This window comes from Protopterus annectens, chromosome 2.part2, assembly GCF_019279795.1.
Source record: "Protopterus annectens isolate FY-2018-M chromosome 2.part2, PAN1.0, whole genome shotgun sequence".
Lineage (NCBI taxonomy): Eukaryota > Metazoa > Chordata > Ceratodontiformes > Protopteridae > Protopterus > Protopterus annectens.
This window is the reverse complement of record NC_056730.1, coordinates 518,764,798-518,783,966: the sequence shown is the minus strand read 5'-3', so window position 1 is coordinate 518,783,966 and position 19,169 is coordinate 518,764,798.

Sequence of the window (19,169 nt, the reverse complement as noted above, 5' to 3'; positions counted from 1 at the left end):
TCTGGTGTTAGTGTCCCCACAGACTCTAGCAGTGATGATGAACTTATGGTTGAGACACAGGCAGAGTTGAAAGGGGCAGAAACTGTACCACTGGTTGCCATTCCATCAATATCTACCTCATCCCCGCACACAGATCCCATACCTGCACATACCCCATTACCAGTGGCCATAGAGGAAGGACAGTTGGCGTGTGGTAGCTTGGAACAGGAAAGTGTGGGGGCTATGGAAGGTGTGCCTGCACACCATGGTGTCAGCCAAATGACTGGTGGTGCCCCACACAGGCATGTGGCCAGTGCTGCTCATAGGAAGACCTCTGGCCAACATGCTCCTGTATGACAGAGCGCAGCAGCTGGTGTCACCAGACACATGTTTCAGGCTGTAGTGGAGGTGCAGGCATGTGCTGAATGGCACAACAGAGAAGATCAGAGGCTACAGAGGGCTGTTGTCTGTTCTTTAAACAGCAACATCCAGGCAATGGTAAATGCTCAACAGCAGATTGATGATGCTTTGGATAGACGGTTGGGTGACATGGTAGGAGTCCTTGACCATGGCATGACAATCCGCGAGCGTGAGCTGTCTGTGTTGGAACATCTGGTAGGAGTGAGGTGTCGGGCACGTGGATGCAGGCCTGCTACATCACTTGTGTCAGGTCTACAGGTATGAGCTACCTCACATGCCCATTCCCATAGTGGCAGTAGCAGCAGCAGTACATCTGGTGCTGTGCTGTCCACACCATGACACAGCAGGCCACGTGCATGTGGCCTGGGACAGTCCCAATAGGGACACAGCTCCAGTGGACAAGTGACATCAGACAGTACCCAATCTGCATCCTCTGTCTAGTAGTGCCCGTGCAACCCCTGGCAGGCACAGGTCACATTTTCATGGCCAGACACCGTGAACTGTAAAACCTCACCTGTACAGTCTACAGCTATCAATAATACCCCTGTGTAGGCCAAACACATGGGAGAACTGTGTGCATACATATACGCACACACTGGAAGCATATGTAGGTCACTGCAACACACACATATGCATAACATCCACACATCCAGTTAGATCAAAGGCCCAAACCCACACACATGATGTCATCCAATGGTGCAGCCTAGGCCTCCGGCAAACATTAACACCCTGTACATATGATGATGCCTGTACTGCATCCCTGACATCCACACCATCAGTGCAGGGACATGCTCATATGGTCTGATGTATAGGGTGAACAGACTAGGATGATATGTGTAGTTTACAAATGTTGAGGACTGTTGACAGGCAGCAGATATACCATGTAGTACATTTGTACAATACTGTTAACAGTATGTGTCTTATGTAACAACAGTGCAGCCTAGGCCTCTGGCAAACATTAACACCCTGTGGATATGATGATGCCTGTGCCGCATCCCTGACATCCACACCATCAGTGCAGGGACATGCTCATATGGTCTGATGCACAGGGTGAACAGACTAGAATGATACGTGTAGTTTACAAATATTGAGGACTGTTGACAGGCAGCAGATATACCATGTAGTACAGGTGTACAATACTGTTGCCAGTATGTGTCTTGTGTAATAACAGTAACTGCATGTTGGTCATGATGTTCTGCTGTCCTTCAGGTCTAATTGCATGTGCTGGTGGATGTCAGTGTTTGCAGTTAGTGTCCCGTATGTCAATGTGGACTACTCACAGGTATGTATGAATATACCAGCATGCACAGTGTAGCTGCCACATACCAGTGAGAATGTCCCACGTTACAAACACGTCTACCATTCCAAGAGCATGATAGCTGTGTATTAAGCTACTGTGGCCACAGACGTGACATCCATAAAGGGTGACATCATAGGTACAGTTACATGGAGTGCTGAGGTAAGAGAGTGGTCTAGCTGATTAAAAGGATAGAGGCGAGTGTGAAGTGTGGTGCCTCATTGGGAATCAGTAATACACATTCCCATGACAGGATGCCAACACACAACTGCACCCACACACTCGGGTATTGACACACATGTATTCAGTGACACAGTAACACACCCACATACTCACGGCTTCACCGACACAGTAACACACACTCTCACACAGTTGCTACTGGTGGGATGAGGACCCCTGCCTATGTGCAAATCATCATTACAGTACTGTGCGCCTACATGACACGCCACAGAGAATACACATGTACAGGTAGTCAGTATGGCCTAAGATCGGGGACATCAACACGGATAGTAGAATGCATTGCCCATATGGTGGGAGGGGTCTTATCAGTTCCGTATGGTAACATACATCCTCACCCCAGGGATCAGTCAGCCCTACATACACACACTGTGGTATTCAGTAATTAAAACATCTATGTCATGCACATACAGATACCACACGCCCCTGCCTATGTCCTGCTTTCTACATTGCAGTCTGTACAGATGTGTAAATTAATGTACAGGAGAGTGAGTAACAACTCAGATGTATTCCTCACAATATGTGACATATATGGACACACACGCAACCACACATGCCAGTACTGTGAATCTCAGACCTGCCTAGCTCATGTTATGTATGTCAGATGTACAGCAGTATTGCACATGTTACAAACTGTACTAACGCTTCCTGTGGCAACAGTGCTGATATATGCACTAGGGATGTCATATCTATTAACAGGTGTCAAGTGATTTACCTTCATTGTCACCCTGACCGCTGTCTAAGTTGTGTGTTATGTCCTTCAATTAACAAAACCATTGCTTACTGGTTACATAGGGTATTGTAGGACCACTTGTGACACACCTGTGAGCTGTCCACAGCAAACATCCATCTGCAAAGATGCTCCACCACTTAGTTATTTCCACACATCTGTCCATACCTGTGGTACATCTTTCTGTACATTCAGCATATCACCATATACAGTTGGCAATGTTGAGGCTGCATTGCAACTGCATGATGTACTAGGATACATGCCACCTGCATACATCAGCAACTGCACTCGCATGTTATCTGAATGCACAACACTAAGTGTACAGGTATGTAGGTCCTACAATCCTGACATTTGGTCATGTTTGTAGGCATTGCAATTGGTGGATATGTGTAATGACATACATGACACATGGACTGTTGTATGATATGATGGGTGACCAGTACAGAGGGGATGTTACCTCTGTCAACATTGATATCACACCTTATGTACTGTTAGCATTCAGCAGCCATGGACCTACATTCCATGCGTATAATGGCTGTAGCCACCTGTTTGCACAAAGGACTACAACAGCTATGCTATTTACAGGTATGTTGTGTGTGTGGCATGTACATACCCAGGGCAGGTACATGTATGTCATATCCATACATGAGGGTGTGTACCGGTGTACAGCAACAGTCATCTGCTAATGGTGGAAAGTACTGAGGGCCCCTGGTATGTGTACAGCTGACCTGGTCACAGACAGTGGTATTATTGCATTGCAATCAGCTTAGTTTCTGCTACTCCTTTCTCTCTTTCCACTTAAAAAAAAAAAAAAATATCTGCTTTTACTGTATTTGTGTTTCTTCCTACTTTATTTTGCTTTTGAGTCATCTTAAAAGTACTCAGTTGTATTTATTACTGCTTGGTGTAACTCATTCTAAGCCTTTTAGTTTAAGCACTTGGGCTTCAGACCAGTTGTTTTACATTAAGAAGGTTTGTGGTCTGCACTGTAGTGGCAGAACAGGTAGCTTACATCCTTCTAAGTCAGGAACTGCTGATTGAGGACTCAGTGTCTGTTATTCTAAAAGTGTATTAATTCTGGTTTAAGCATTTGGGCTTCAGGACAGTTATTTTACATTAAGAGGGTTTGTGGTCTGCACTCTTGTGGGAGGAGAGGCTGGACTCTGCCCTTCTGAGCTGGGAATTTCTGGTTAAAGGCTTATAGTGCCTGCATATTTGAACTGCTTCTTACTGAAATTGGTACACATTGTTTGCTGTAGCATAGACTACATCCAGGCCTGCTGAATCTAGCTTTGTTTGTATAACTTGAGCACTAATCCAGGCATTCTTTAAAGTATTCAATTGTTTTTATTACTGCTTGGTAGTAACTTGATTAAAGTGTAGCTATCATTCTAAGTCTTTTTGATTAAGCACTTGGGCTTCAGACCAATTGTTTTACATTAGGAAGGTTTGTGGCCTGCACTGTGGTGGCAGGACAGGTAGCTTACATCCTTCTAAGTTGGGAACTGCTGATTGAGGGCTCAGTGTCTGTTATTCTAAAAGTGTATTAGTTCTGGTTTAAGCACTTGGACTTCAGGCCAGTTATTTTACATTAAGAAGGTTTGTGGTCTGCACTCTTGTGGGAGGAGAGGCTGGACTCTGCCCTTCTGAGCTGGGAATTTCTGGTTAAAGGCTTATAGTGCCTGCATATTTGAACTGTTTCTTACTGAAATTGGTACACCTTGTTTGCTGTAGCATAGACTAGATACAGGCCTGCTGAATCTAGCTTTGTTTGTATGCTTGTTGTTTGTTTGCTTATTTCCCTGAAATGCTAATTCCACCTAAAACGTGGCTTTTCAGCGCTTCTGTGGATCCCTAGTGATATCTGCATTGCTTACTGTACTTATTTCCTTGTTTCACTTGAAAGAAAGTTACTGTTTGTCGTTTTTGCATTTAAGTTACCTGTAACACATTGCATTTAAGTTACCTGGCACTTGCTCACTAAAGCAATTATTTAAGTCAGCACTAAAAAAATAAAAGCACTACACCCTCACAAACTCTCCCTGAGTACCTTGTTCCCCATTGGCCCTTTTTTTTCAATTATAAAGGAATTCCCAATACTATTCTAGCATGTCCAAAGGTCAGTTGTCAATCTCCTCTCTGGTCCAGCTGGTGAATCTGGGAATCTTGAGGCAATGTTACAACTGCCTCATGTACACAGTCAACCCTCTCCTCCTCCCAACAAATTCCAACACGTGAGAGATGCAACCATATAGCCAAACTGGAGGCTAAGCTCTCTCAACTCAGTACTGGCATAACCAGTCAGGAGGAGAAGGAAACCACACTCACTACAATTCCAGTCTCACATAGACCTACCACGACAGCAAATCAAACACATAAACACACAAAAACATACTCGGAGGCTCTAAATAAAAATCTGCCTAAGCAGCAGAGACCTCCAAAGCAGACACCCAAGCAACCACTACCCCAAAACAAAACACGTGCAACACATAGCTCACAAAGCCAGTGTGCTGAACAGTCACAGCCCTTAAGGCTAAACAACACACCTGATACACTTGTAATAGGTGACTCTATCGTCAGGCACACTGACGTCCCACTCACCAGGCTGAACAAGGAGAAGGTCACGGTGAGCTGCCTGTCGGGCACTAGGATCCGCCACATAACACAAGCACTCAGGTCACTCCAAGGCAAGTACAAATATGACTCAGTCATTGTCCATGCTGGTGTGAATGACCTGAGACTTACCTCCATGGACTACATGAAGAGAGACATAGAGGAGCTCTGAGATGTCAGGGGAGCAGCACTCTGCTGAGATAGATATTTGCCCTTTTGGTGGGGAGGGAGGGGGAGAAGTTTGCGCTGAACCTGTCAGCTAGGATGTTGGCAATGTCTGTGGGTTCGGTGTATTTTTTGTCATTTTGGACTAATTCTGAGCATATCTGGGAATTCCCAACCAGGTTTCTAACATAACTAAAGAAAGCCTTGTGATTATCCTTAGTGTCCTGTGCAATTTTTCTCTCGAAGCTGGACTTAGACGATTTTATGAGTGCCCATAGTTTTTTGCTAATACTGATCAGAGATGCCTTCCCTTTTTGGGATTTTGCTCTATCATATAGTAGCTTCCTCCTTCTATTGTATAGTTTGTTTATGGCTGGGGTCCACCAGACAGGACGTCTGCCTTTGGAGGATTGGGTCTTGGTTTTATTTGGGATTGCATGATCCATGCATTCTTGAAGATGTTCATAGAATGCATTTATAAAGGATTCTGCGGTCTGGGCCGTATTTTCCACAGGCCCGGGGGCTTTGAAGGATTCCACCTCGGTTTTGAGGAGTGTGAAATTTGCTTTAGAGAAGTTTTTCACTGTGGTTTTCTGGGCAGGGGGTGGGGTCGGGATGTGAATATCCAGTGAGATTAGTTTATGGTCTGATGTTACCAGTGAGGGATACACTTCTGGTCTGGAGCATAGAGTCCCCATGTTGGTGATGATCAGGTCCAGTATGTTTTCCCCTCTTGTGGGAGTGGTAACAAGTTGTTCCATAGCATTTGAGTTTATAAATTCTAGGAACCTTTGGGCTAGGGTGTTGGAGCTAGAGTAATGCTCCCAGTCTATGTTTGGGTAGTTGAAGTCACACAATATAATGGTGTTTGGAGAGACCTTCATATTTTCCAGTGTTCTCAGGAAGGCCGAGTGGGGTTCCTGGATTTGGGAGGGTGGTCTGTAGCAGGCTATAAACCGGAAGGCAGTTTTACCCACTGTTAGTTGCATATGGATAGTCTCTGATGCTTCGTGCTGTGCCACCAACCTGGAGGTGTGGGTATCTTTGACGAATATTGATACTCCCTCCTTGTGGTTCGGTCCAAGTTTTGGGACCGAAAAGCATGGTATGAGGTATAACCTGGTACTGCTGGGGTGCGCTCGGGAGCCTTGAACCAGGTTTCTGTTACTGCACAGATATCAATGTTCTCCTTGCTAAGGAGAGTTTCGAGTGCGTGCATCTTGAGGTTTAGACTTCTGGCGTTTAGTAGCATTACTCTTAGTTTCTTATCCCTTGTGATACCTATGGAGGTGGGTTTGTCTTTTGAGCCTTGCCTAAAAAAGGCACTATGGGGGTAGCAAGAGCCTTTGCCAATATCCGAAAGCCCAGGGGTGACAGGTGAAAAACGTCCCTAGTGAAGCATCGTGGCTTGTCGAGCATGTCATTCCAGGCTGACAGGCATTGGATCCCCTTTGAATGACACCAATACTTAAGCCAATTGTTGAAACTGATCATCTTGTCTTCATATTGTGGTATCATTCTTGGTGAGGATAAGATGCTACTCAAGGTCAGGGTCATACCTGTCTGAGAAGAGCCGCCCTCTCCAAAGCAAAAAACACAGCATCAATGGGACCAGACGGTGTCCCGGGCTGCATCCTACATGAACTCCAAGAAAAGCTAAACCCAAACCTAAAACTACTGTTCAATCTCAGCCTTACTACAGGATATGTACCCAAAGAGTGGCGTACAGCAACAGTGGTCCCTCTCCACAAAGGTGGTGCATCAACGGATCCTGGAAACTATCGCCCCATAAGCCTGACTAGCTTGGTCTGCAAAGCTATGGAAGGATCATCATGGACCTCATAAATAAAGATATTGGGGACCTACAGACACTGGATCCTACCCAGTTCGGCTTTGTTAAGGGCAGATCCTGCCTCTTAAACCTGGTCAATTTCTTTGAAACAGTCACCAAGGCCATTGACGAGGGGAAGGTGGTCCACACAGCCTACCTGGACCTCGCAAAAGCCTTCAATACAATACCCCACTCGGGCATTATAGATAAGCTCACCAGCTTAAATATAAACCCCAATGCCACTAGATGGGTTACAAACTGGCTCAAGGACAGAACCCACATGGTTAGAATTGCTGGAGCCATGTCTGACTCCAAACCAGTTACAAGTGGCATCCCACAAGGCTCAGTCCTGGGACCTCTCTTGTTCGGTATATATTTCTCGGAGGTACAAGCCAACATGGAAGGACTGTGGCTGACCAAGTTCGCAGATGACTGCAAACTGGGTGCCATAATAGACTCTCCAGCTGACACAAGCATCCTCCAAAAGGGCCTCATAGAAACAGACAACTGGTGCCAGAGCCATGGCCTCAAGCTAAACACCAAAAAGTGTATAGTCATCCCCTTTGGCAAAAACAAAGTGCCCACAAATTACCACATAGGTGGTAATCCATTAAGTACAGAAGAAGTAATTAGGGACCTGGGGACCCAAGTTGATAGCAATCTCTCATTTGACAACCTCATGGCCAAAGTGGTTAGAAAAACATTTTATATAGCCCACCTAATCATGAAGGGATTCACATCTAGATCAGGGGAGGTCATCGTGCCTCTTTACTCATCCATCATCAGGCCCATAATTGAGTACAATGCCCCTTTTGGGATGTACCTTACCAGACACCTGCAGCAACTGGAAAGACTCCAAAAGTACCTCACCAAGAGGATCAAAGGGCTCAAACAGATGCCATATGCTGCCCGGTTAAAGAAACTCCAGCTCTACTCAGTGGCATACCGCCTGCTCAGAGGCGATCTGTGCCTGACTTATAAAGCCTTGTCCAACCCGGAATTAATGGACATGCTGCACCTCAGAAAATCCAAATCCCATCGAGCTATGCGCTCAAGAGACTTGAACCTCAGCACTGAAATAAATAGGACATGCTGGAGGGACAGATTCATAACCCAGAGGCTCCCTTCACTCTGGAATAAAATCCCAGTCCAGGTTAGGCAGAGTCCCTCACTGACTCTCTTCAAGAGGAATCATGATGAGTGGATGGGAGATCGTAGGTTTACCCTGGGTATCACTTCTGTGTCACTGTTAGACAGAGGCACAGTATACTAACCTCGAAAAAGGGCATAGCAAAATTAATTTAAAATGGGTGGCGAAAGCCAAACACACTCTGGCTAGGCTTATAAATGCCCTAGGCCAGATAGCCTAGTATGAACCTATGAACCTATGAACCTATAACACATGATGCAACTGTGTCAGTACATGTGTACTCTCTACAGTTGATGTAGAGCTTAGTACAGTACACAGGTCAAGGGTCACATGGTGGTGTACTCTTCTATGTTATACAATATGTATGGTTGTGTGTTGGTGGTCCGAGGGCATGGTGGTGTCTGCAGTTTACATCCTAGAATGCAGCATGTGACACTGTGTCCTGCACATGCCTCATCTGTGATGCCTTTCGTGGGGGGACCGGTCAGTACATGTGAGTGGCCTTTATGTATGTGAGTACACCACCTGGAGCAGTCCGTACCTGTGTTATGGCCCACATGTCTTGTTCTGAGGTATATGGTGGTAGTGCTAGGTTCTGAGGTATATGGTGGTAATGCTATTGTGCACTACATAGCCATCAGCCAGGCGTTTCTCATGGCACAGATGTCAGTACTCCCCATTGTTGGATCTACAGTGAGCATCTGTGAATATGGACGCTACACATCTAGCACTGGCTAGCATAAGAAAACAATGCAGTTGTCCTGTAGGTGTATGGGAGTTAACCTGTGTTTAGGACATTTGCCTTGGAATGGCACTGTGTGGGCGGATACGACTTGGGTAATATCCACACTCCCTTGTATCATGGATGCATGTGATATGTGACAAAGGCCTGCCTACTGTCAGCCATGTCATCCCAAAATGACAGCTGATGTTGTGTAAAAGACCGGTGTCAAATATATGTAGTGCAGCATTCCCACTAACAATGACAACTACTAACACCAGAGCCCATTACAATGTGTTCTTTATGTCTACCTGTAATAGCATGGCCACTGTGGCCCTCCATGTTTAGCATCAGAATGCATCCCAGTCAGCCCTGTGCTACTAGAAGTATGAGCATGCCCAGTATATCCTTGTGTAGATGGACACATAGTGCATTCCAAACAGCCCTGTGCTGCTAAGTGTGTAAGCATGCCCAGTGACACCATGTGTCGGTTATGTGGCTCTGTGTATGGGCATGGCCATTGTAACCCTGTATAGTGGTAGTAGTCATCCATTCCACAGATGGGCATACTCCAGGTCAGGATGGATTCCTACTTTAAACACACACGTTCACAGGTATGTACATCTTAACTGCCAGCATCCCTGTTGATGTCCGTGTTCCCAGATGGTCATAATGACAGCCTTGACATGTGTAGTCTGTGATTCATAACTATGTAGTATTGTAATAGTAATCTGTAAATAGGCAGGTGTTCTGTACCCACCACTGGCGTGTGTGTGTGTGTGTGTGTGTGTGTGTGTGTGTGTGTGTGTGTGTGTGTGTGTGTGTGTGTGTGTGTGTATGTCTGTCCCCGTTTGCCAGTGGACTCTAAATTGCTTTTAGACTGCCCACACTCCATACATTTCTTTTACCCACCGTTAGCAAGGCCGATGACGTCACCCATCTACAAATACACCTCTGGGAGTGCTGTGTCCCAGTAATCTCGGTAGCGCGTTCTGTAACTGCATAATGCTGTAGTGTAATAAAGTAGTTTGGTTGGTGTTCTAGTCCCACACTTGCCATGTGTGTGTGTGTGTGTGTGTGTGTGTGTGTGTGTGTGTGTGTGTGTGTGTGTGTGTGTGTGTGTCCGTTTGCCTGAGGACTGAGTAATGCTTTTTTACCGCTCATACTCCATACATTTCTTATACCCACTGTTAGCAAGGCCAATGATGTCACCCATCTACAAATACACCTCTGGGAGTGCTGTGTCCCAGTAATCTTGGTAGCGCGTTCTGTAACTGTGTAATGCTGTAGTGTAATAAAGTAGTTAGGTCAGTGTTCTAATCCCAGACATGCCAACTGTGTGTGTGTGTCTGCCTGCGTGAGACAAGTATAATGCTTTGTAGTATTCACCGTAGCACATGCCCTAAATGCATGTTGCTGCAGTGTGATATGGTAGGGGTTTGTATACAGGACATGGCAAGTGTGTGTTTATCTGTTAGAGCCTGTGTAGAGGTGGCCGTGATTGTCTTACCATTGGACATGTTTGGGAGTGGGTTTTGTAGTTTTCCTGTATAGTATCCGTCTTATGACATATTGGCCACCTCATGAGGAGTACAGCTGTCAGTCAGCCATGGCACTGTGTTGGCAAGCCATACCCATACATCTGGCAAAAGGGCTGGTGAACTAAGTATGCAGCCCTACTAGTACCCGATATATGTCCCGCACCCATGTGCCATGCACATACAACCTTGCCGAGGATATCCCACTATGTTGCTAGTAACATGCACATTGATGACAGATAGTAGGCATGGTGTGACTGCAGTGGCCTGCAGAAGACATGGCACCCTGTACAGCAGTACAATAGGCACATATATGCAGACATTGTGCCTTCACTATGTTCCACACTGAATGGCTGCAACATATGTGGTGCCTTCATATGTGATCCACTAAGGCCAGACAATGCTGTACACATGTGCCCTGGATGGACCCATGCCACTGACACCACAGAATACCTGTCCATTCTATTCATGCAGGTGCAGGGCCAACCTGCTCACTATAAGCAGGTTTCGCCACACCAGGCCAGTATTGGCATATCGGGGTATAACAGGCTGTGTACACTACATGTGTCTGCTAAACCAGGTACACCTGTACATGTCACTGTACAGTATTGTGGGACATGCACATCCCAGGCAATGTCCATGTGAAGGACTATCAAACACAGAGATGGCATGCACTGCAAAGCTATGGCCCTACTAAGCAATATTAGTCCAGATTTCAGGTTTTGCTGAATTCTGGGCTGTGGTACAAGTTCCTGTGTTGCCCATATCCTTACTTGGATAGGAAGAAGCTTCTCTCTTCACCAGTGAGAGTGGGGAGCTTTGAGCAGCCTATCTGTCCCTGGAGGAGTGGTCTCAGCCCAGCAACTAGTAGCTTATTGGCCGTTTTGGGCCAATTCCTATATCTTTCAATCTCCCTGCTTTAAAACCCGCATTTGTGCAGTTTTGCGCCTGTATACAACTCAGCACAGCTCCTCGTGGTGTCCTGCAGAGTGCTACAAGCAGCAGAGAGACAAAAGAGAGACTTTCGGGGGTATATCCATCTTCATCAAGGATACCCACACCTCCAGGTTAGTGGCACTGCACGAGGCCTCGGAGACCATCCATGTGCAACTAACAGTGGGCAAAACTGCTTTTCAGTTTGTAGCTTGCTACAGATCACACACCTTGTCTCAGGACCCCTACTCGACATTCCTGAGAACATTGGAGAATATGAAGGTCTCACCAAACACTATGATATTGGGTGATTTCAACTACACAAACATTGACTGAGAAAACTACTCAAGTCCCAACTCCTTTGCCCAACGTTTCTTGGAGTTTATAAACTCAAACACCCTGAAACAACTGGTCACCACTCCCACAAGAAATGACAACAAATTGGACCTGGTCATCACCAACATGAGGGCACAATGTTCCACAGCAGAGGTAAACCCCTCGTTGGTAAGACCAGACCATAAACTAATCACACTGGACATCCACATCCTGGCCCCACCCCCAGCCAAGGAAACCACTGTGAAAAATTTCTCAAAAGCAAACTTCACACTTCTCAAGACAGAGGTGGAATGTTTCAAAGCCCCCGGGCTAATGGAAAATGTTGCCCAAACCGCAGAATCCTTTATAAATGCATTCTATGAACACCTACAGGAATGCATGGATCGAGCCATCCCAAGTAAAACCAAGACTCACTCCTCCAAAAAGAGGAGACCAGGCTGGTGGACCCCGACCATAAATAAGCTATACAACAGAAAAAGCAAACTATTACATGATAGAGCAAAATTCCAAAAGGGGACGGCATCCCTGATCAGTATTAGCAAGAAACTACGATCCCTCATAAAATCATCCAAGGCCAGCTTCGAAAAAAAAATCACCAAAGACTCTAAAGATAATCACAAGGCCTTCTTTAGCTATGTCAAGAATCTAGGTGGCAACTCTCAGATCTGCTCTGAGCTGGTGCAAAATGGCAAAAAATACACTGACCCCACAGACATTGCCAACATCCTGGCTGACAGGTTCAGTGCAAACTTTACCCCCCTCACCCCTAAAAGGGCCCATGTCCATCCCAGAAGAATGTAGACCCCCAGACATCACAGACACACAGGTGAAAACAGCCCTCTCCAAAGCCAAAAGCACAGCATCAATGGGACCGGATGGTATCCCAGTCTGCGTCTTACACGAGCTCCAAAAATAACTAAACCCTCACATAAATTCACTGTTCAATCTCAGCCCTACTACAGGATATGTACCCAAAGAATGGCGTACAGCAACAGTTATCCTACTCCACAAAGGTGGTGCCACAACAGATCCCAGGAACTATCGCCCTATAAGCCTGACTAGCCTGGTCTGCAAGGCTATGGAGTGCATCATCATGGATCTCACAAACAAAGACATTGGGAACCTCCAGACACTGGACCCTACCCAATTCAGCTTTGTTAAAGGCAGATCTTGCCCTTAAACCTAGTAGACTTCTTTGAAACAGTTACCAAGGCCATAGACGAGGGAAAGGTAGTCCACACAGCCTACCTAGACCTAGCAAAGGCCTTCGACACAATACCCCACTCTGGCATTATAGATAAGCTTACCAGCTTGAACATTAACCCTATGTCATGAGATGGGTTGCAAACTGGCTCATGGATAGAACTCACATGGTCAGAGTTGCAGGTGCCATGTCTGACTCCAAACTGGTTGCAAGTGGCATCCCACAGGGCTCAGTCCTGGGACTCCCTCTTGTTCGGTATATACTTTTCTGAGGTACAGGCAAGCATGGGAGGACTACGGCTGACCATGTCCACAGATGATGGCAAACTGGGAGCCATAATCAACTCTCTGGCTGACACAGACATCCTCCAGAAGGGTCTTACGGAGACGAATACCTGGTGTCAGAACCATGGCCTCAAGCTAAATGACAAGAAGTGCATAGTCATCCCCTTTGGGAAAAACAAAGTGCCCATGAACTACCCACATAGGTGGTAATCCACTAAGTACGGAAGATGTAATTAGGGATCTGGGGACCCAAGTAGATAGCAACCTCTCCTTTGATAATTACATTGCCAAATTGGTTAGAAAAACCTTCTATATAGCCCACCTAGTCATGAAAGGGTTCACATCTAGATCAGGAGAGGTCATTGTGCCCCTCTACTCATCGCTCATGAGGCCCATAATAGAGTACAATGCCCCATTTGGGATGTACCTTACCCGAGACCTGCAACAGCTGGAAAGACCCCAGAAGTACCTCACCAAGAGGATCGTGGGCCTCAAACAGATGCCCTATGCAGCTCGACTAAAGAAACTCCAGCTCTACTCAGTTGCTTACCGCCTACTCAGAGGTGAACTCTGCCTGACGTACAAGGCCATGTCTAGCCCGGAATTAATGGACATGCTCCACCTCAAGAAAACCAAATCCCTTAGAGCTACACGTTTCAGGGATATAAACCTCAGCACAACAATAAATAGGACATGCTGGAGGGATAGATTCATATCCCAGAGGCTTCCCTTGCTCTGGAATAGAATCCCAATCCATGTTAGGCAGAGCCCCTTACTGACCCTCTTCAAGAGAAATCTTGATGAGTGGATGAGAAATCATAAATTTACTTCTGGGATCACTTCTATGGCCCTGCTGGACAGAGGCTCAGGAATCTAATCAAATATAAAAGGGAGGTGAAAGCCAACACATTCTGGCTAGGCATATAAATGCCTTGGGGCAGATAGCCTAGTACCTATATATGAACCTATGAACTTATGAACCTACACATTGGTAACCAGGATGTCAGGCCAGATAATGCAGTATCCATCTGTGTGGGACATTGCAGACACTACACCCCTGCACTGCACACCATTGTCAGGTGACGCGATGGCAAGGATTACTGCTCACCCAGCCTTGTACAGCCATCTTGCACAGCCAAACACTACACACCCATGGAGCAATGCATACCTGCATGACAGTACTGGCACCCTGTGTCTGCATGTGGGTTGTGATGCTCCCAACCACAGTCACTCCCAGTATAAACCTTGTTGGCATACCAACAGTTGTCAAGCACTTTCACATGCCCTAGCCCATAGAACCTCCAGATATCCCCTGTGGTACATGTGGTCCTGTGCATTACTGCAGTGTGGCAAACTAAGTAGTTACATTGTGTATTTGCTACCCTGGCAAAGGTTTCAATACGTGTCCATTAGATTGTGGTTGTGGTGACAATGGCATCCGTTCACATGGACTGACATGTGTGCCACACCTAATGAATGTCTACTATATCTGTTGCAGATGGCACTCACTCACCTACACACATGTTCTTACAGCACTGCAACATGTTGCCTCTATGGCACATGTAGTAACGTCATGCACATGTAATAGTAATAAGTAGTCAGGGGTTTGCCTCTGTACTATTCAGCGTGTGGCAGATGATGCTTATGGTTATGTCTCCAATCCCTTCCGTGGTGTACATTGCCTGTCCTGCACACACACTCTCTGGTGGATGTGAAGGTGCACACCTGCACAGCAGCAGCATGTGTATTGTAACAGATGGAAATGGTCAGGAGATGGCCTCTGCACCTATTGCAGTCCTCCTCTAGCTGATTGCATGTGGTACAGCTGTGATGGTGTTCCCATAGCCATCCGCATGATAGACACAGTACACTATCTAGGGAAACATGTTATTATCTGGCCATGACAGTCACTGAGAGTGGTACCTGGATGTGGTGTTCTGACACAGCATCACAGATGATATCTGGATGTACCTCAATCATTTTCCACAGTGGGAAATAACCTAATGACAGGAGGGTGATGTGCCACACAACTACAGCATGTAAGTGTAGCTATTCTGCATTGAGACTACTGCCTGTTTAACATGTGTGTGGCAATGGCTATTCTGCATGTTAAAATACAGACATGACAGTACTCTGTTCATGAGGGAACCCCATCTGTAGGGCCATCTGTGAACAGGTCAGAGTGTGCAACCATTTGTTTCCTGTGTTACACACTGAACACACTTCTGTGCACAGCAGAAGCATGGTGCGAGGATTGTAGACCAGTGGCGGCTAGTCACTTCAAATTAAAGGGGGCTGCAGGAGACAGCTGAATGGGTGGGGCCAATGTGAAGGGGTGTGGCCAATTAGAAAGGGGTGGAGCTATGATCAAAACCACAACAATTGGAACTTTAATTAAATATGCTGCTCTGGGTGCCAATCCATCATTACGAGAGTCCAATCAAGACAAAATGAAGTGTAGAAGAAAAATATTTCAATGCATTGGCTACATGACAACTTACTTAATATCTTGATGGAAACACAAAGGTTGTGAGGCATGGAAAAATAAAATACTTTTTAAATACATTCCTGGAATGCCAGTCAAAATCAAGTATAAAAAAACAAGCATCCCTCAACTCAAGCCACTTCTCCTTGCACTGCAGTTCTTATTATAATTTATATTCAGCTTTATAAAATTACAAAGTAACATGCTGAAAGTAGCAGGCTCTGTGATATCCCCCAATGTCTGTGTTTCATTACCTTTGTATTTTCTGATAGAGGCCCAACGAGGGATTTTTTTTTCTTCCTCCTCATTGACTTACTTTCTATCTCTGGTTATTCGCTTTCTCTTGGCTCCCTAACTTTGACCTTACTGACCCTTTTAACTTCAACTTTGTCTTGATTATAGTGTCTGTCAGCTAATCACTGTACAAATTAATAAATGACATGTTACAGCAGCAACAAGATAAAATATAACTAACAATAAGACTAATGACTGAGTGCATAAGATATATGTAAAAATGGTACAGTCTTAAGCCAAGATGAAAAGAGCAATTTGAAAAATAAACTGACACAGCAAAAGGGAATCCATTTCGGCCGGCTGTGAAAGATAACAAAACTCAATCCCTTCTAGAAGAAGCTTTGAGAGTACACATCCAAGAAAATTAACAACACGGTGGTGTAGCAGTTAGCATTGCTGCCTCACAGAAAGAGGTTCTCTGGTTCGATCCTCGGATGTGATGCCTTCTGTGCGGAGTCTGCATGTCCTCCCTGTGGTCGTGTGGGTTTCCTCTGAGTGCTCCAGTTTCCTCCCACACCCCAAAGACATGCTGTATGTGGATTGGACACTCTAAATTGGTCCTAGGCGTGAGAGTGTGCATTTGTGTGCCTTCTTTGGAAGGTTGGGTACTGGGCTGTCAACTCGACACTGTAAAACTCCACTGCCAATCATGAGTGGACAGGTAATCTGCTGTGGCGACCCCTAACTGGAAAAAGCCAAAAGAAGAAAAAGAATTCTCAATGACAAGTCACAGATGAAAAAATAGAACCACAAATTCCATCTAAGCATGGTAGGACAAAAGCCAAAATAAGTGTCTGAATTTGACTTACAGATCAGGCAGCACCATTCAAAAACTGACCCTATTCTTTCTGCTTTCTATTGTTCACTCTCAAGATACTCCTTCCAAATGTGAACATATAGCTAAAATGGCACGGTCAGTTGTACCAGGGCAGAAAACAGTCTGAATCTCCACACAGACATTCCAGAGCAATCCTAGTCCTATATTGCCAGTAAAAAAGTTGCATAGAGATAACCAGGCACAATGGTAAGATTCTTGACATCAACAAGCAATGAAATCAGACACCTATGAAGAATTTGCAGAGTTTCAGAAAGGAAGAGATGAGCAACCCAATGAATCATCTGCCAAATATCAAGGACACAATAGTCCCTGGTAAACGAATCTTCAGCTTGAGGGGTAGGGGTAATACAACAACTATGCAAGCAAATAAAAGTCAGAAAAAAAAAACATATAATAATTATAAATCTCAGTGAAAAAAATGCATACTAGGGGCTAGGCCAATCACCATCATCTTAGCCTCCCAAATCCTTCAGTTATTTTATGTTTGCTTGTTATTCTTTATTCTGTCCTCTAAATTGCCATTGTTCTTTTCACCCCCTATATTTTTTGTGGAAATATTTGTAAAATGTCACTCTGCATGTAAGGGCTATATTTTTTACTTGATAACATGGTGTTGTTCTTTATTATTTATATTTTTCTATTACAGAACGTTAAACATTGTCTGCACCAAACGGCTGAACCTAACCACTTTCCTGCCTTATATTACTCTATATTCACTCCTTCTCTATCCTCCCCTCCAACTTACATCACTTTCCCCAGCTTGTATCCTGTTCCTACCTTCTAACCCTTACCTAGCAATAAATGAAACACTGCCCTCATTTTTGGTACAACCCCCCCCACTTCCTCACCAGTCATAGTCTGCCCACAGTCTCTGCCAATACCAAGACCCCATACTCAGGGAATCGGAGTTAAACACATCTGACATGGCAAACCTCATTTGTTTAAAATTTTGTAATGAGTGTGTATATTGCCTTAATTGGTTATGAATATTGTTGCTTTGCTTTCTCATTGAATTTGTTCTGTAGATTTTCTTCCCAGGAAGACATCGGAATACATGTTTCGGGAATGGCTGCCTATTAGGCGATGGCATGGCATTCAACTGTACGGAATCAGCGGCCTGTCCAGTGAATCATTCATATTCTTGTGTTCCTCTTAGGCATACCTTGTGATGCCTATCACATCGGACTACATGACTACAGTCATAGCTGGCCTTAGGCATAGGCCAACTAAGCGGCCGCCTAGGGCAACACTTTAGTGGGGGCACTTTACCAGTATTTATTTGGTGTAGGTAGACCAGGATGGGGGCACTGGGTGGTGTGGTGGGGGGTGCCGTTGTGCCCTCTGCCTAGGGCACCAGTTGACCTAAGGCCACTCCTGACTACAGTATCGGGAATGGCTGCCCATTAGGCGACAGCATGGCGTTCGACTGTACAGAATCAGCGGCCTGTCCGGTGAATCATTCATAATTGTGTGTTCCTCTTACAATCTGCTCCCACCTTGTAATGCCTATCACATTGGACTACATGGCTACAGTATCGGGAATGGCTGCCCATTAGGCGACGGCATGGCGTTTGACTGTACGGAATCAGCGGCCTGTCCAGTGAATTAATCATATTTGTGTGTTCCGCATACACTCTGCTCCCATCTGGCTGATACATGGGAACAGAGACCCTGCATTACAAACAAGTAGTTGGGTTGTAGTAGCCACATCCATTGGACGGGTCATGCTACCGCATACCTATTATAGGTTTGCCACCTTCTCAATTGGCCAAGGTAGGACTTTAGGGTTACCACCTTACCACCTGTCCCACTTTGCGAGGGACACTGCAAAAATAATCAAGACATAGCACATGTCCAGATTACAAGACATTATTATATTCTACATTTCATTAATAACTGCATACAGCAGTTATTTTATATATGACACTTCTATATGTTATGTGAAGTAGCATAAGCAATTCAAATGCAACTAGATTCAGCTTTTATTTGTGCAAATAAGTGTAATCCTGTACTATGCATGGCTGTAGGTATGTTTAGTCCTGGAATGTCTGACATTTCTATAGTACATGCTCACTCTGGCCATTTGGAAAGGTGGCAACCCTATAGGACCTGTA